The sequence below is a fragment of the Urocitellus parryii genome, chromosome 5, assembly GCF_045843805.1.
Source record: "Urocitellus parryii isolate mUroPar1 chromosome 5, mUroPar1.hap1, whole genome shotgun sequence".
NCBI classification, from domain to species: domain Eukaryota; kingdom Metazoa; phylum Chordata; class Mammalia; order Rodentia; family Sciuridae; genus Urocitellus; species Urocitellus parryii.
The window spans coordinates 200,651,747-200,671,682 of record NC_135535.1 but is presented as its reverse complement, the minus strand read 5'-3'; the positions used below and the strand labels follow the sequence as shown (position 1 = coordinate 200,671,682).

General features: G+C 43.6%; 1 non-coding gene and 1 pseudogene across 1 annotated transcript; one reads left to right on the top strand and one right to left on the bottom strand.

Moving 5' to 3' along the window:
- Positions 1-639: 639 nt before the first annotated feature.
- On the bottom strand, positions 640-773 carry LOC113179618 (small nucleolar RNA SNORA9). Its single transcript, XR_003300367.1, has one exon. It is a non-coding gene; the product is annotated as a small nucleolar RNA SNORA9 (small nucleolar RNA).
- A 6,705-nt stretch (positions 774-7,478) lies between these two features.
- On the top strand, positions 7,479-7,945 carry LOC113179530 (uncharacterized protein C16orf52 homolog B pseudogene; annotated as a pseudogene).
- The last annotated feature ends 11,991 nt before the right edge of the window (positions 7,946-19,936 follow it).

Sequence of the window (19,936 nt, the reverse complement as noted above, 5' to 3'; positions counted from 1 at the left end):
CTCTCTCTCTCTCTCTCTCTCTCTCTCTCTCTCTCATCACACATTTAAAACCGTGTTTATTGAATATCTCGTTTTTCATTTGGGAGATGCCAGAAGAGCCTGAGGCCCTTCAGCCACGCTTATTCTGGAGGCAGAAAAAAGTGGAGCCCAAACCTGGAGCCTGAAAGTTCTCTTCGACACACAGCCCAGGCCAAGAACAAGATACTGCTGATTCCTTTTAGAAGTAAGTGAGGCTTCAAATCTGCTCAATTAAGGTTCAAATTCTGCTTCACTTCTCATAGGTGTCAACCTGGTCAGGTCAGGCCTTACTTCTGAGTATCCATGTCATACTACACAGGTGCCACAGACCAGCCTAGGGGCCACAGAAGGGATTTCAGCTCTGGCATCCTGGGATCACAGCCACGGCACAGCAGTAAGCCTTCTTCTCCATGCTGGGCCAGGGACCCAGGGAGTGGCAGTTGTCAGGAACTGGAAAGTCTTAGTTGCTTCTCCTTGCAGCTAACAAGGTAGCCTGGCAGTTTTATGACGCCAGTAGAAAACATAAAGACTCCCCAACTCCAGAAACTTGAGACCTGGGAAGACTTTCCCAACAGCAGGCCCAGGGTATTCAGCAACTGCCACACCTGGAAAGGCGCAGTTAATTGTCTGGAATTTCTATAACCTTGCTCTGGAGAGGGCAGGGCAAGGCCTCAAACCATTTCAAAAGTGTCCTGGCAAGCACCGTAGGAATGCAGCAGGGTCACTGCAGACCCCAGCACGCTGCAGGCTTGCTGTCATTTTCTCTTTTGACCTGTTTTGCTTGGCTCCCTCACCTGCTGTTCCGAATTATTTTTATTGCCTTCTTTGTCCTTGGAATTTTCCTTGTCTCCCATTTTCTTTCTCCAGCTTCCTAGTTGTCCCAGCTGCTTGCCTGTCTCTTCCTTATGGTTCTCTCTAGAATCAGAAAAGCATAGACATTTAAGGTGAAAAGGGACTTTCAGTTCTTTTAGCAGCATCATTTTATAGATAAAGGGCTAAGACTTAGAGAATTTAAGGAATTTGCTGAATGCAGTTTGTTTGTGGGAGGACCCAGCGGCAGAACCCTACTCATAAATACTTTGTCATGGCTTCAATTCTATTTTTTTTTTTTTTTTTTTTTTTTTTTTGTAGCTAATGTCACATCCAGAGAGGAAACTTTCCCAGCCGGGCCCTGCTGGCTCATCTCTTGTGCTGCACAGTCATGTCAAATGCAGCCGCTGGGTCATCAAGGATAGACCTAGAAGCTATTGTGGTGCATAAAATCTTAGAGGAGTCATTTTTCCGAGTAGGTAGCAGACAATTTCATACAAGCTTATGAAATGTGGCACCCTTATTATTTGACTGTATGGAAAAGAGAAATATAAAGAAGTGAAGAAAAGGGGAAATTTCTGTACAGTATTACCAATAGTGAAAGTATTGCGAAAGCAAAAGGAAGTGAAATTATACAAGTCAAAAATACACTCATGATCTACTCATAGATTTCCCTCATGATCACAATCTAATAATAGAACATTGAGGCCGTGGGTGAACAAGTAATGTTTATCAACACAAGAAAGATGAGGTTTTCTACCAATAGAATAGGATTGAATTTTTGTCAAATTCTGTGCCCCAGCAGCCCCCCACACTTCTTTTATTTTAGTTTTCTTTTTAAATATTTTTCTGTGGTACAGAGGATGGAATCCAGGGCCCCACATATACTAGGCAAGTGCTTGACCACTGAGCTACAGCCCCAGGCCTTTTAATGTTATTTTGAGACCGGGTCTCACTAAATTGCTCAGGCTGGCCTTGAACTTCAATCCTCCTGCCCCAGCCTCCCATTTTCCTGGGATTACAGGCATGTGCCTCCATGCCTGGCTTCCCACAGTTCTCGATGCATCCTAAATACTTAATGCACTTTGTCTAATAATATTGACCCCCCAAAATAGGTTGTCTACAGAAAGTCAAGTTAGAAGATTGAGTCAATTCTGGATTTAGGGTTCTTTTAATGCCAACATTCTATAATTTTAATTCTGAGAAGCAGCACCAAGAATATTACTAGTTAGAGCGGCAGAGGGAGTAGCTTGGTGGTAGAGCACTTGCCTACCATGTGCTGGGCCATGGGTTCAAACCCGAGCACCATACACACACAAAAAAAGGAATATTGCCAATTAGTAATAAAGAACCCCTAGTGATGAGCTCTCTCCATTCACTAGATGTTGAGTTGTTTGTGTAGAATGGGTATGATTCTAATTCTTTGTTTGCAAGAAACTGTAGCCAAGTCAACCTAACTTAAGCAAAAAGATAATTTATCGTGTGGCACAAATGTGTACCATGAATCACCTCCCTTACCTTTCCTAGCCTCCTTAGAATTCATTTGAGGCCATGATGGGACTAGATCTAGCCAATGGACTGCAACATACAATACTGATGGTACCTCCTTGAAGACATTGTACAAAGTGAGATAAGTCACAGAAGGACAGACATTATATAATTCACCTATATGAAGTCAGGGAGGATGGATAGTTAGCATTTAATGAACACAGTTTCCATTTGAGATGATGAAAAATTCCAGAGATGAACGGTGTCATGGTTGCATAACAACATAAAGACCACTGAACCGGACACTTAAAAAGGGTTAACATGGTAAATTTTATATTATGTATATTTTGCCACATTTTTTTTAAAGTAAGAAGCAATGTAGGGAAAGTTTATATGGCACTGAGTAAGGAGAGAGAAAAATATGTTGGTCTTCCTCATCGTGAAGAGTTTGCCCAGATGCTTTTCAATCTGTAACAAGGTATTGCTTCGTAGCCCAGGCTGGCCTCAAACTTGCTATTTCCTGCATCTGCTGGGGTTATAGGTATGTGCCACTGCATCCAGCTAGGGTGAAATACGGTGACCAATACAATGCAGGTCAAGCACATGGTCCGGCCCAGGGTGAGCACTCAGTACCTATTGCTAACACTGTCTTGAACCTGAGGGCACAAGTGTGGCTCGGCCTCCCGTTGGCCTGGAACCAAGAGTGAGATCCATCCAGACTGTTAGACTCTACCTCTGCCTATATTTGACCATCTGTTTTATTTTCCCCAGACAGAAACTGGTTTTCTCTGCTTCTCTCTCCTGATGATAAATAGAAGGTCACGATCCCACAACCCATAAATTAATTTTTCCTCAATTCAGGAGAGAAGTTCAGGTATTGGCTTTTAGTCTGATTCCCTAAAATCTCAATCCTTTGAAAAGAGTATTATTGGTTTAGCCTGGGTCAAGTGTCCATTTGTAGTCCAATAATATGGTCACTGGAGAAGAGTCCTGCCACGTTTGGCCCCTGCTAAGTGGGCCAGACAGTCACCCCAGGCCATCCTCAGCAGCCTCCTCCAGACATGTACTCCCAGATTGATTCTGGTAGTTAGAATATGATTTCAGAGGCGCCAGATAATAACGGCTTGAACAAGGGAGAATAGTCCATTTTACTCCCTTAAATTACCGTAGCTATACAGCTTAGAACTTGTATGCTGATTGTAGTGAGATGAATAGTATCTCCCCAAATTCCATGTCCACCCAGAGTCTCAGAATGCAACCTTATTTGAAAAGAGGGTCTTTATAGATGTAATTAGTTAAGGATCTCAAGATGAAATCATCCTCAACTTAGCATAGACCCTAAATCTGATGACTGTCATCTTCAAAGAAAAGGACACAGACACCCAAAGAGGGCCAAGGGAAAGTGGAGTCAGAGATTGGAGAGACACTGCCACAAGCCAGAGAACATCCTGGCCACCAGAAGTTGCAAGAGGCAAGAAAGGATCGTTCCTTAGTGTCTTCAGAGAGCCATGGCCCCGATGACACAGAGGCACATCAGGTTCCGAGCTGGCAGCGAGTGAGCCAGAGGAAGGCCACCAAGGCTGGGCTGAGATCCTGAGGAATGGGGAGCTGTCCTTTTTTCAAGCAGAGATTTGCTCTAGCATAGTTAACATGGTGGTGATACACAGGACTTCTTTTATTATAAAATGAACATGGTAAGAACTATTTGATAGGGTTGTTGGGAGGATGCAGTGAGACAGCAGTGCTTGGCCCATGGAGGGTGCCCGGTGAACAACAGCTGTTATTACAGAGGAGAAAGCCTGGGATGCATGCGTCAGTTCATTCATTTATCTAGAAAATGTCTGATGAGAGCTCATAGTGCCAGGGTTAAGGGTCTAGGGAGTCCCCCCACCCACTAGGATTCATACCAATAGAATGTATGTCCAGGGAACTCGATATCATAATGCAAAGCTTTGGTAAGAAATGGATTTGAAAATGGCTTAAACCCCAGGCCTAAGGGAGACCTAGTCCTCCTGCCTCTTCACTGAACTGAATAGCAGAACTCCCAGAACGAGGGTCATCGAACCCACCCATCCAGTCACAGTGGAGAAACTGGAATAAAAAGAATAATAGTTCCCCATCTCTCTCCCGCAATGGGGTGCCCTGCCACAGGGTGGGCCAAATACACAGGAGCACCCTGAGCACAGGAAGTGAAAGAAGGTGGACCTCTGGGGCTTTGCCTTTAAGAACAGTTACCCTGCCCAATGATGGGAGTGGTACAAGCAGAGGGTCACCTCTCAACTGGCAGAGAGCAATTAAAAGGAAGGAGAAGGGTAATGGAGACATTTTCTCTGATATTCTTCCAAATGGGAAGAGAAGCAGGAACCTTCTTCCTTTTGTTCTCCGACTAAAAGAAACTACAATTTTATCTGGTTCTCTTTAAGCTGAGAGATATTTGAAAGTTGGGGAGGATGTTCCTGGAATAAAGAGGAGGAAATACAAAGACATGGTGCACAAAAGAGCCTGAGTTTCTTTTGTCTGCCATGTAGCCAGTGTGCGGGGGAGACAACCGGAAGAGTGTCTAGACAGGTGGGCAGGTACAGGATGGTTTTTCAAAACTGACTAATTTGAAGAAAGGTATCATCTGAATCTAACAGCAAACATGGTATTCATCCATGAAATGCCAAAGGCATTCTCATTAGGTGAGGGAACAGGAAAGGAAGTCTGTCATCTCTGAGAGCATTCTGCCTTTTTTGCTAGACAATGTAATAACACAATAAATAGAACAGGATCCATAATAATTAGAAATGATAGGACAAAATTATCTGATTGCCTACCTCTTGCTTTTTTACAGAAGAAGCTGCACTGAAGATTTTATTCATCTTCCAGACTTGCCAAATCTAATATCTGAAAAATAAGTCTTACCATTTTCATTTTATAGAAAAGAAACTTCTATATATCATTAGCATGTCAGTTTTGCTAGAACAAATCTCTGCTTTAAAAAAGTAATAGTTCCCCATTTCTCACTAATAAGCTTAGGCTTATTAATCTGCGAGGATTGCCATAACAAAACACCACAATACTGGTGGCTTAACAACAGGAATTCATTTTCTGCCATGGTTATGGAGGCTAGAAATCCAAGATCAATGTGAGGCCAGCTGAGTTTCTCCTGAGGGCTCTCTCCCTGGTTTGCTGAAGGCCTTTTCCCTGTATGGTGCATCTATTGTGCCTCTTCCTCAATTTTTGTTTTTTGTTTTGTTTTGTTGGTGGTGGTGGTGGTGGTGAAGGTGGAGATGGTACTGGATATTGAACCCAGGGCCTCACATATGCTAAGCATATGCTCTACCATAAGACTACAGCCTCATCCTTATGACCTCATTTAACTTAATTACCTTTTTTTTTAAAAAAAAAAAAAAAGAAAAACCCTTTTAAGAAGATTTTTAAAGTTCACAGCAGAATTGAGAGGAAGGTACAAAGATTATGCCTAAATATAGTCATAGTGAAGGTTAGGGCTTCAACATAGAAATGCAGGGACGCAATTCCATTCACAACAGAGACTGATTATGACTATAATCTTTTTTTAACCTTTTATTTTATTTGTGCATAATGAAGGGATTCACTGTGATATATTCATGCATGCACAATACAAAATTTGTTCTATTTAATCCCCCCCCCCCACGTCTCTCTCTCCCTTTCTGCCTCCCTCCCCATGGCTATAATCTTAACTGGGCTTCTTGATACCCTCCCCACTGAACTGAGCTGAGAAAGGGAGGGCAAAGAGCAAGAGCCAGAGAGAGGCAGATTCAAGTTAAATAAGCTGCTAAAACCTCCCTACCCAAACCTGAACTTCTCCTTGAAGAGAGAAAGTAGCCATGTCATACCAACAATGCTTGTCAAGCCTGGCTGATTTTTGAGAATCACCTGCAGTAGCTGTACAGACTTTTCAATGCCTGGGCCCCAACCAGAGTTTTAGAATTAACTGGTTCTAGGAAAAAATATGGGCTTATGATTTTATTCTTTCTTTGAGTTGTGTTTCACATGCTATACAATTCACCTTTTTGAAGTGAATAATTCAGTGATTTTAGTATACTCACAAAATTGTGCAACCATCACCACTAATTCCAGAATATTTTGATCACCCCAAAAAGAAACCCCAGGCCCATTATGCATTGCTCCCATTGCCCCTTGCAATGTACTCCCAGCGCCTGGCAAGCACCCATCCACTCTCTTCCTCTAGGTAAATGCCTATGCTATTCCAGATATTTCACATAAATGGAATCATATAACATGTGGCTTTTGTGTCTGGATTTCTTCATGGGCTTGTGTATTTTCAGCAAATCTATAGTTGTGCTGCCAGGGTCCCTTTAGGAAGTCCAGCCAGGTGGCAGGGGCCTGTAATCCTAGCCATTTGGGAGGCTGAAGCAGGAGGCTGACCAGTTCAAGGCTAGCATGGTCAATTTAGCAAGACCCTGTCTCAAAATTTAAAAAAAAAAAAAATTTACTGCATCAGCAAAAAAAAAAAAAAAAAAAATATATATATATATATATAGCTTTCCCCACCCACCCACCCCAAACAACATGTCTCTTAGTGTTTTGATTTTTTTTTCCTTTTCTTTTTATACATAGAGATTAGGGAATTTCAGAATTTTTACATACATTTTAGCAAACACATTTTGATCTATTGGCTTCTCGGTGCAGTAATGCAATGGTAATCCGTTCTGGTGCCAAAGGCTCATACCATTACAAGGAAGTTGTGAACACTAATTTCTTAGGAGGTGAGGCCAGCACCACATGAACTTCTTTTGCATCCCTCTGGTCCACCATGATTCATAAATACTTAGACTTTTTTTTCTCAAATGAATCATTAGACGTTAAAAACGGAACAAGAGAGTCACAGAGGGCCCCAGGCTTTTCAGTGTAGAGCATTCTCCTTCTCTAGGTTGCTATCACAGTGCAGACTGCCTGCCTGAATATGCTCAGGAGATTTAGTCAATATTGTCTGTATTTGGTTATGGAAAGGCTCTTTTTTTTTTTTTTTTTTTTAATCCAAAGTGCATAGTGAGAACAAATCAAAGCATTTTTTCCTTTTCAGCAGCAGCGCGGGGGGGCCGCGGGGGCGGCCCTTGGGGAGGCCTGAGGTCGTGGTCAGCCCGGGGCTGGGGTGGGGGAAGCGGGGCGGGGAGATGGATAAACTGACCATCATCTCAGGATGTCTCTTTCTGGCCATCGCCAGCATCGCCAACCCCGACTGGATCAACACCGGGAGCACTCACTGTGGGGCTAGTGCGACAGTGTCAAACAATCCATGGACCAGAGGGGACGTGCATCCCCCCCAGAGTGGGTCACCACACTGTTTTTTATCATCATGGGAATCATTTCATTGACTGTCACTTGTGGTTTGCTGGTGGCTTCCCACTGGCGAAGAGAAGCTACAAAATATGCACGATGGATAGCATTCCCTGGAATGATCTTTTTCTGTATGGCTGCCCTAATATTTCCAATAGGATTTTACATCAATGAAGTCGGAGGTCAACCTTATAAGTTACCCAACAACACAGTAGTTGGGTCATCATATGTACTTTTTGTCTTGTCAATTTTCTTTACAATAGTAGGACTTCTATATGCTGGCAAAGTTTGTTTACCAGGCTGATGAATGTCTAAACTGCTTGACTCTATTATTTTTTATTTTATTTTATTTTTTATTTTTATTTTTAGAGGGTGGGAGGACAAAGACAAGGCATCTGAGCAGTCCTCTCATAGGAAAATGCTCAAAATAAAAATTTTAAAAAGGCTGAATGTGTAGTAGCTCAGTGGTACAGTATCCCCAGGCTTAATCCCCAGGACAAAAAAAAAAAAAAAGTCCCTTCATGGAAACAGAGAATTTCAAATGGAATGGGCGAAGCCTCGCATGACTTGGGTTAGCCCACAGCTAAAAGATTCCTAGGAGATTCAGCTGCAAAAGCTGGGAAGGGCTCTGAATGGCCCAGCTGGGTCACATGCTCACACCTTGACCAATCAGGGTAGTCAAAGAATAATCACCTTCACTCCTTTGGACTCTAAGAAAAATGAAGATTTTAAGTAGAGAAGGACATAATCAAATTTAGAAACCTCTACTTGTCCAGGGAGTTTAAGGTTCTAAGAAAACCAGTTAACCTTAAAGGCAGGCATATTAATATGTCAGGCATATTAATATTATTAACACTTAAGTGTCTATTCTAATGATGTTACTTTTTAAAAAATCTGCTAACATATAGGAAATACAGAAAACTGAAGTCCTTGTTAAATGATATACTACAGGGACAAAAACCCAGCTCTGTGGAAAACTCTATTAACAGCACATTTGTTTGCTTTTCTCTCAGCAAATAAGTTGCAAGGAAAATAACTATAAAAGGGATAAGGAGAAACCATGGATTAAGAAGCATTTGGGGCTGAGGTTGTGGCTCAGTGGTAGGGCACCTGCCTAGCACATGTGAGGCACTGGGTTCGATCCTCAGCACCATATAAAAATAAATAAATAAAATAAAGATATTATAAAGAAGAAGAAGCAGAAGCATTTAAAGGCACAGCAACCAAACACAAACTATGGAATTTAGATTTTTTTATACACTTGTGACTCGTGAGAGAATCAGAAATACAGATGTTAGTATTTAATGATATTAAAGAATTATTGTTCTTTTAGTTATGATAATAGCATTATATGATATTTATAAATGAAATGATAGGGTACATGGGATTTGCTTCAAAATATTACATAAGAGCAGGGTGGACTGGGATAGGAATAGGATAGGTCTGGCCTGGGTTGCTGGTTACTGGGGAGGGGGAATAGGAATACTATAGAATACTCTGTCTTCTTTAATGTTGTTCAAAGTTCGGCATGATAAAAAAATAAAAAGGTAAAAATCATATATTTATATTGAAACAGTCTGGCCAACACTTTTGTAAATAGTAGTTTGAGTCTATGTATGTTGGAAGCTGTGTATGAACTATGGATTTTTTTTGAGCCAGTAATGCAGGGAAGCTGCTTTTCTGGAAACTCCTGGGTGAAATTCCCTGGTTAGAGAAAGATCACACTGGCGCCCTGCCTTAGCTCACAGCCCCAGGTAAAATGCAGCCATGGTTTGGGTATAACCTGTCAAGCACCAAACAACCTGTTTTCCCTACTCTCATCTTGTTTTCCTAGAGAAGCTCCTTACTGATTCCCTTTGGTGTGTACCGCTATAAAGAAAGCATTCGCCAGTCCACACCTCTGCAGTTACCCACTCCTTCCCCACACAGGATGTGGGCAGAATGTGTATACATAGAATTACTAAAACTTTATTTATTTCTTTTCTTTTCTTTTTTTCTTTTTTTTTTTTGTACCAGGGATTGAACCCTGGGGACACTTGACCACTAAACCACATCCCCAGCCTTGTTTTGTATCTTATTTAGAAACAAGTTCTCATTGAGTTGCTTAGCATCTCGCTTTGCTGAGACTGGCTTTGAAATCATGATCCTCCTGTCTCAGCCTCTGGAGCCACTGGGATTATAAGCGTGCACCACTGCGCCCAGCTACCTACATTTCTTTTTAAAAGGAGGAAGGAAGAGAACACTCTGCGTCCATGGGCAACTGGATTGGGGCGTTGGAAAACTGAAGGTTGGGAGCCAAGTTAGGAGGCTGTTTAGATGACCCCAGGAAAGATGACAGTATCAGGAGGGGAAAAGAAAAGATAAAGAGATACTTAGTGGAACACTGGGAACTGGAGTGGCTCACCCTGTCATCCCAGTGACTCAGGAGGCTGAGGCAGAAGGATCATAAATTCGAGGTTAGCCTTGGCAATTTAGGGAGATCTTGTCTCAAAATAAAATTAGATAAATAATTTTTTAAAAGCAAAGTACAAGAAAGTAGAACACTGGGTATATGACACATGAGGAAATTATCATCAAGTCTTTTATGTTGGGTGCTTGGGTGTGAAGAGTGAGAGGGATAGGCACTGGGCATGGCTAGAGCAGGTGGGTGGTGCCATCTGTTGAAATAAGGAATATTGGGAGAGAAGAAAATTTGAGGGGGAAGGTGGTGATTTCAACTGAGCATACTGTGACTTTGAGGTGCCTGTGGGACATCTAGGTAGACCTGCACAGTTGGTTAAAAGGTCTGGGAGGCTAGGTGCCGTGGCACATGCCTATAATCCCAGTGTCTGGGGAAGCTAAGAGAGGAGGATCGAAAGTTCAAGGCCAGTCTCAGCAACATAGCAAGTCCCTAAGCAACCCTGTCTCAAAGTTAAAAAAAAAAAAAAAACTTAAAAGGCTAGGGATGTAGCTCAGTGGTAAATTGCCTCTGGGTTATATCCCCAGTAGCCCCCTCCAAAATAAATAAAGAGGTCTGGGAGGAGGCGTGTAGACATATAAAATTGGAACCTGTCAGTACAGAGCAGGTGACTGCGGCCATGGGGAGAATGAGGCTACCTGAGTAGGTGGACCCAGAGGAAGACCAAAGGAGAAAGCAGAGACACAGAAAACGGAGTCCAGAAGACAGGCGGGAAAGGAACAGCCAGAAAAACAGGGTGGACTAGGGAAGTAGGGCTGGGGCTGGCTGAGCACCTGCCTACGCACAAGGCCCTGGGTTCATCCCCAGCACCACAAATACTACTACTACTACTACTGCTGCTACTACTACTAGTAATAAAAATGGTGATTTGAAAACAATAGCAAAGGTGAACAAATTCTGTGAAAATTATAGGAAAAGGGTCAAGGGTTTGAAAAGCCACTGAACATTCATACCCAGAAAGAAATGAATGCTGACCATCGGACTCAAGGACAAAGAGAGCGGCTTCTGGGCTGCTGAACAAAGTCGACTGCCTTGGGTCAGGAAGTAAATAAAAGGCATACAGATATGTCTCCCCCTCCACAGTCCCTTCTAGGGCAGGCTGCCCTGTTCCTGATCCCATGGCCATAAACAACCACAGTGTGTGGGCATGGACCCCATGGTCATGAGGCCAGTGACCGGCTTGTCTCCTCCCTGGAAGAAGTTACTGGGCTAATTAGGTTCCATCTCCCTTGGGCATCTGTCTGCTGAGTTGGGCTCAAGTCCTGAGGTGGACTGGAGCTGGACTGATTATTATGGGATGTACTAGATGACTAAGTAGAGAGAGACCATCAGAGAAAAGCAGAGAAAGAGACAATGGAGAGGAGGCCTGGGGAGAGGAGAGGGGAGGCGACGAGCCTCTGATCCTGATGGGAGGGAGGAGCTCCCTGGAAGTTTCCATGAGGACAACCATTCTTCAGCGTCTTGTTGAGATTTGCACAGGACTGCAAGTGCCTCCTTCCAAGAAACAGCTCCCCTGAGCCAGCCCAGTGGGTCTCCATATCAAAGAAACTCAAGCAGAACAGGAAGGAGGATGTAGAGGCAGTGGGTGTGGATAGCTCCGTCAAGCAGTTAGTTTTTCTTATTTTTATTTTATTTATGTAGTTTGGTTTTTGGAGCAAAGAGAGAAATGGGGCAGCAACCATGGACTGATAAGAGCCACTTAAAGAGATTGTAATGCTGCCAGAGATAAATCAAGAGAGAGGGAGGAGATGGACCCAAGAGAGCTGCACAAGTGATAATCCGGGCTCTCAGAAGAGGTGGCTGACAGATTGTCCTCGAACATTGACCCCAGTGCATTGGGGTCTCCCTAGCAGAGTGGGTCTCCTCTCGGCTGCCTCTTCTGTTGGTACTTCCCTGGTCAGAGAGGAGCCGCACTGACTCCTGCTCTGTCTTAATTGAGCATGTCTCTCTAATTAGGCTGACAGCAGTTGGTTTCAGTGCACGATAAATCATGTCAGATGCCTTTCAGACTTGCCAAGTCACTTCCAGGAGGCATTTGACCCCTGGATGTGACGTACAGCTTCAAAGATGGAGCTGGCTATGTTCTGTCTACTTCTAGTTGTATTCTTTTGGTATCTGTGCTCTATGATACAGTTCACTTCAAAATGACAACCTCTGGTTTAACAAATGAATTTGGGGAACAAATGGCAATTTTCATGTGTGAACATGATAGTAAACAAGGAACGAAGGATTGATGTTAGAAAATTTGCAACTTTATTTATTCTGATTCCAAAGGAAACCCACAGTATCAATCAGCTTTTCATTGCTGTGGCCAAAATACACTGAGAACAACTTAGAGAAGAAAAATGTTATTTAGGCTCATGGTCTCAGAGGTTCAGTCCATGATCAGATGGCTCCACGGCCCAGGATGAGTCAGCACATCACGGCAGAAAGGAGCGACAGAGGAAATCTGCTTGACTCATGGCAGCCAGGAAACAGAGCCAGGAGCCAGAGACAAAAACATAACCCCTCGTCCTACTTCCTCCAGCCACGCTTCACCTGCCTATAGCTACCACCCAGTCATCCACTCAAATTATTAATCCATCAAATGGATTAACCCACTGATTAGGTTTTAGCTCTCATAATATAATCACTCTACCTCAGAACTTTCCTCCATTTCCATGTGAGCTTTTTGTAAGACATCTCATATCCAACCATAAAACCAACAGTTTCCCTTCAAAGTATATCAAAAAGTAGAAAATTTCAAAGTCAGTGCCAGGCTTGGTAGTACATTCCTATAATCCCAGCAACTTGGAAACCTAAGGACCTCATTCAATTCCATTGAAACCTAAGGAAGGGGAATTGTAAGTTCAAGACCAGCCTCAACAACTTAGATCCTCAGCACTTAGTGAGATACTGTCTCAAAATAAAGCATGAAAAATCTGTGGGACTATAGCTCAGTGATAAAGCATCCTGGGTTCAATCCCAAGTAGAAGGACAAAAAAAAAAAAAAGAAAATAAGAAAAAGGAATTTCAAAGTCCAAATTTCTGTATTTAATTTCCAGAGGAAAAATCTGTTTATAATTTGATGTATTTCTCAGACCTGAGTATTCACATATGATATACACAAATGGACCCATGTGACATCTATATACTTCTGGACATAAATCCTGTTAAGTTCTCTTCTAAAGTATACTTTCTCGTTTAACAATACTTAAAATGGAATATGACCTGATATAAAGTATATGTGCATAGAAAAAAGAACAAAGGGAAAATTATATAGTATTAACCATAATCCTGGGGTGTTAATATTTAGGAGAATTTTTTTTCAGCTGGGTGTGGTGGCTCACGCCTGTAATACCAGCAGCTCCGGAGGCTGAGACAGGAGCATCTCGAATTCAAAACCAGCCTCAGCAAAAGCAAGGTGCTAAGCAACACAGTGAGACCCTATCTCTAAATAAAATACAAAACAGGGCTGAGGATGTGGCTCAGTGGTTGAGTGCCCCTGAGTTCAATCCCCAGGACCAAAAAATAAAAAAGAATTTTTTTCTTTACATGTTTTTTTGCCGCCTTGATTTTCTGCAATGGAAATATATATATTACTTTGGGGTTTGGGTGGTTTTTTTGTTTGTTTTGGGATTGAACCCAGAGGTGCTTTACCACTGAGCTATAGCCCAAGCTTATTTATTTATTTATTGAGATAGGGTCTTGCTAAGTTGCTGAGATTGGCCTTGAATTTGCAATGTCCATGCCTCAGCCTCCTGAGTCGCTGGGATAACAGGTATGAGTATATTACTGGCAAGTATATTACTTTTAAAATATACATCTTAAAGACATACATTGTACATAAATATATATGCATAATCTGTTTAATCATGTGTACATGTATACATGCATATGTATAATATATCTATGCACATATGTACCTGTACATACTTGAAAAAGAGAGACAAAACCTGAGCTACACTGGCGAGTTTCTCTTTGAACCATTGTTTCTGTTCTGTTAACGTTGATGTCACTATAGAATTCCATCAAGATCCAAGGTGAAGTGCGGGCCCCAGGCCTCAGAAACCAAGCCTCCTCTCCATGTTGCTGCACAGGGCTGGTGACCTCATTCACACTCCATTGACACACACCATCTTGCAAGAAGAGTCCCCACAGCAGGTGGCAGTGATTCAAGGTGGTGGTGGTGGGGGTTGTGTCACAGACTCAAGTGACCCTGCTAAATAAACCAAGGATTAACACTTGTGAGTCAGAAAGAGAAGGAATGTGAGTCAGCAGTGTATGGATTCAGATGATCACAGTTACAACTAAAGCAGGACACGAAACAAATTTTAAAACACATTGGTCCACACACTGAAAAGTCCGGGGCGGGGTATCTGTGATGGTTCAGGTATGGTTTGTGTTCCAAAGGCTGACAAGCTGGAAGCTTGGTCCCCAGAGTGGCAACGTTGAGAGATGGTGGAACCACACTCAGAGGTGCGGCCCACTGCAAGGTATTCAGGTCATGGGGCACAGCCCTCGATCTCAGAAGAGATTAATACTGGTCTTGCACAGTGAGTTAGCCATCATGGGTTGTTATAAAGTGAGGCCATCCTACACACTTTGCCCCTTATGCATGTGACCACTTTCCTTTCTGCTCCTCCATCCTGTTGTTGTGACAGCTAGAGAGCCCTTGCCAGAGACTGTAGCAATGGGACTGACTGATCTTAGACTTTCAGCCTTCAAAACTGTGAGCTAAATAAGCCTCATTATTTCATAAGGTCCCCATCCTCCTGTGTTTTGTTTCAGAAACAGAAAACGGACTAAAACAATATTCTACAGATCTCGTTGAATCGAGCAGTTCAAATCATATTGTGAGGACACAGTCTCCCTCTCTCCCTCTCTCAACTGAGTTCTCTGGTTGACTTTATTTGGGGACAGGCTTTCTTTGCATGGTGACTGCTGAAAGCTCTGGAATATTCTACCAGATGAAGAGTTCCAGAGAAAGACAGTTTCCCGCAGCTCTAGCAAAATCACAGAGCTGAAGTGTGGACTGAGACATGATCTAGGGAGGGGAGGGTACAGCCCCATCTGAGCCATCTGAGGGAGGATCAGAGGTTTCTCAAAGCAAAGCTGAGGTTCCTCTGTTAACAGAAGAGGGACACCAAGCTGGCAATGATCAAGTGCCCATATTGATCAGGCTTACTCTGAGATGGGCCATCACCTGTGGCGAAGTCACCTCACCTCTCCAGACATTGATATCCACACCCAATAAAGAATAAGTCTACACCAAATACCTCCAAAGTCCTTTAGAAAAAAGAAAGAAAAGAAAAAGCCCATAGTGATGATGCTATAAGATACAGAACCAGAGGGACCAAGGGAAATAATCTGGAAAGAAATGGCCTGAAACATAACAGCTAAGAAATTGTCCACCCAGGCAGGGTATTGGCTGCTGAGCTCTGGCCATCTGTCAGGCCAGGTGTCTGATCTTCTCAGGCAGTGGGGGGTCAGGCAAGGACAGATACAGATGGGTGCCTCCATATCCCACAAGCTTGAACTCTGGGCTAAAATCCGTCCTCCTGCCCATATGCATGCTGCTGTAGTCTCCACCTTGACCTCCGACTTGGCGCCCGTGGAGACAAGAGTCAAGGGCAAGACAGGGTCCTGCCTAATGTATTTATGTGTGTAACCTGCCACTTCCCTGATCAATAGATTTCAGGAGCTCCCTCTTACCAATCACATTTGGCAAAAGGCTTCACCTTGAGCTTCAAGGACAAAAAAACCCCTGTGAAACCTGACAGGCATATTTCCCACCACTATTTTGCAGGTGCTTTATGCTCCAGCTATTCAGACAGCTCCCTATTAGAATGTCCCCGATCAGGGACCTGTGCTGACCTCTTTCCTTTTCATCAGTGCTACTAGATAGAACCTAAACAATCTGTGGGAGGGAGGGAAGGGAGGGAGTCTTGCTCGTGGAGAAGCATCTGCTGCTAGCATAGTGCCTGGCATAGAGTAGGCACTCAACAATCACCACGGAGTAAAATAAAATGGGCTGGGGATGCAGCTCAGTGGAAGAGTGCTGGCCTAGTATGCTCAAGGCCCTGGGTTCATCCCCAGCACCACCAAAAAAAAAAAAAAAAATTCTGACTATATCATACTTTCTCCCTGACAGGATTTTGTTCATCAGAACTGTTTCCCACCAGATCCTCTTTCAATTCTGCAATCTCTCCTCACCCCACTGCCCCCCAGTCCTGTGAACTGCTCCTAAAGCCCCAATTACATCTGCATCTTATTAGACAATCATGATCTGCCGCACAGTACCCAGCAACCACTGGAATGAGCAGCTTATCATTTAATTCCACTCACCCACCCCTCCCCTTCCTCCACAGAGGGGTGCTCTTTGCAGACAAAGGATAAGTCTTATCCATCTCCACATCTGGGACTGATACTCTCTATTTCTTTGCAACAACTGAAATAATGTCTGCCACATAGTAGGTGTCCATGACAGCTGTATAGTGTCTGCAGTACTTTGGGCTAAAGTATCAGGCAGAGAGTAGAGACAGGAACCAAATATTTGGAAACTGTCCTTAGACCATGAGATGCTCTACGACTGGTGGTGCCTGGTGGTGTCTCCATGGCAACGGAGGAAGGTGCTGCAGTTCTCCAGGAGGGTCCCTCCCAAGTGGACCAGAGAGTGCTCACCACCCCTTTGCCTGCCTTTACTCGTCTTTGCCAAATCAAACCATGTACCCAAGGTCCAGGTGGATCTCACAGAGGATCTCTCAGGAGCCAAAGAAATGTGGCACTCACTCAATTCCCCTGCACTGCCCCTAATGGAGAGGTCCTGGGACAAGGCCTCCAGAAAGAGGGCGCCCACAAACATACTCCTTCTGTCCCCGTTTCTGCCCATCTGCCCTCTCTGCCCCCTTCCTCCTCACCCCCTTTCCTGCAACTAGACCGGATGCCCTACCCTTTTTCTCAGCTACTCCTCTTCACCGCTCACCCTTCACCCAAACCCTGGGATTTTTTTTTTGTTTGTTTTGTTTTGCCTGCTTATTCTATCAGCTCCTGAAAAATGTGGCCTAAAATCTCCCACTATTATTGTCCACTCCCCTTTTTATTTGTGTCCATGTTGTCATGCATTTTAAGTTTATTTTATCAGGTGCTAGACATCACACAGGGAAAATCACAGATAGAATTTGTGAATCCGAATGATGAAAAGATTTAGCCTTGCTTCTGACAAGCAGTTTAGGGTCTGGCAGATGTCATTAATCCAGTGATTTTCAACCAGAGGGGATTAGTGGGCACCTGGCACACAACTGGAATCCCAGCCACTTGAGAGGCTGAGGCAGGAGAGCAATACAAGTTTGAGGCCAGCCAGGGCAATTTAGCAAGACCCTGACTCAAAATTTAAAAATAAACAAAAAAAAAGGGGGGGGGACACATTTGGCAATGTCTAAATGCAGTTTTGGTCGTCAGAACAAGAGGAAGGGAATATGCTAGTGGCATCTAGTGGCTAGAGACCAGGGATGCTGCTAAATATCCTACAATGTGAAGGCCAGTTCACAACAGAATTTTCTGTTCTCTGATGTCACTAGCAGTAGCACCAAGGAGGAAAAAAACCTGGCCTTAAGCCAATCAAACATTATGCTGATTGTAGCCTAAGTCTCTATTTTCACCCCCCACTCCTTTGGTGCAGCATTTGAAAAGTCCCAGCTGAAAGCCTGAGGTCATTACTTGCTCTTCCTCTTAGGTGGCCTTGAACTCCAATTGTTCTGCTGGAAGCTTCTCTGACTCTTGAGGTGGGCAAATGCCTCAAAGTGAAAGCTCTATTAACCCTTCTCCCCAGGGTCTTGGCCCTTAAATCCTCATCACTTGGCAGCTCACCTTCAAACACATCTTGCATGTTTTGCAGGCTTTTCTACCAGTTCTTGATAGAAAGGTTCATCTTCCAGTCTGCCTTGAGGGAGGCTGCCCCTCTCCACTGAAGGAAGAGGATGCCGGTCAGTGCATTCTTGAACCTCTCAAGTGCAGGCTTGGGGCCCTACCATGACATCGATGGAACTTCTCCTCTGCCCAGTCTTTGCCCTTCTGCTTGGAGAGAAGCAGGGCATGTCCCAAGAGGATGAGTGTTGATGGTACGCCCATTTCCCATAATTACTGCCTGCACCAAGAGCTGGGTGTGTGTGTGTGTGGTGTGTGTGTGTGTGTGTGTGTGTGTGTGTGTGTATGTGTGTGTGTGTGGGGGGGGTCCTCTCCAGTTACCTAAGAATCAAATACACCCAGTCTTTAATTTTTCCTTTCTTTATATAAAGGGGAAATTGTGCAGTCTCATTCCAGAAATCCTATTTTTCCCTGAGAACATTATTCAATCCCACTCCTTAGGAAAGAATAAGGCTGACATTAAAATGCTGACAACATTTGCCTATTTCCCCAGAGTCTGGTTCACTTTACTGGAAAACCAGCAAAGTATTGCCTGAGCCCAGTCTCAAGTGGGTGAGGTCAGCTTCCATTATTAGAATAGAATTCTAATCAGTTTGCAAATTAGATTATTTCTGATTCACAAACCTCCCCAATTTCAGAAAATGGGGTGCCTCATTTATTCATGGAATGGAAAAGTGAAGGAATGCACCGCTGGGTTCTAACCAGCTGGGATAAATACCTGACTAGAGCAGCACAGTTGGAGGCTTGGGTCCTCGGCTGGGTTTTCCGGCAAAGCCTCGGTCTTTGCTAAAGCATCACTGTGTTATAAGAAATATAAAATAATGAAAGAAGGCCTTCTTCAGGTGATTCCTTCTAAAATGGAGTCACCCTCCCAGGAATGGCTTCCTGAGAAAGCGGGAAAGGAATTTTCTGGGCTGGGGTGAACAAAGAAGGCGCGATCACGATGCGCCTCCTACTGGTCAGAGAGGGGAAGTCCCTCCGCTCGGAGGTTAATGACTGACAGGGGCTTGTTTACTGAGAACCATAGAAATAAAACGAACTTTCATGAATCCGGGAGGAAGCGGCTGGAGTTCCTAGGGAAGCTGAAATGAAGAGCTCAGATCGTAGGACTCCAGAGCCCAGTTAAACAGCCACAGTTTACCAAGGCCACAGACAGCTTTAATCTGTAGCTGTAAATCAACCCTCCTGAAGATTTCAAGCCACCAAACAGCTTAGGTAAATAAAGCCTTGTAAAAAGCTATCTATTTTTTTTTTTTTAAAGATGAGTTTCTCATTCCAGTGGATCATCAAAAATATAATATGTATCCAAAGTCGATCATTTTCATTTTATACTAGTCATTCTATACCAATTATTTTGGGGACCCAGTGTTTGCTCATGCGCACGATTGCCCACCCTCTCTAAGGTCTCCCTTCTGTCCTTCTAACTTGAGACTTTATCCTTAAATCTGTCCACACAAGGGACTGGGTTTGTAACTCAGTGGTAGAGCGCTTGCCTCACACACACGAGGCCCTGGGTTCGATCCTCAGCACCACAAAAAAATAAATAAAAATAAAGATATTGGGTCATCTACCAAAAAAAATAAAAAAATAAAGAAAGAAACCCCAAACTGTCCATACAAACAGTTGCAGTGGCGCACACCTGTAACCCCAGTGTCTTGAGGCAGGAGGATTACAAATTCAAGGCTAATCTGGGCAATTTAGCAAGAACTTGTCTCAAAATAAAAAATGAAAAAGGCCAGGAATGTAGCTCAGTACCAAAAGGAAAGACAAAGAGGAAGGAAGGAAGGAAGGAAGGAAGGACAGAAGGAAGGAAGGAAGGAAGGAAGGAAGGGAGGAAGGAAGGACAGAAGGAAGGAAGGAAGGAAGGAAGGAAGGAAGGAAGGAAGGAAGGAAGGGAGGAAGGAAGGAAGGAAGGAAGGAAGGAAGGAAGGA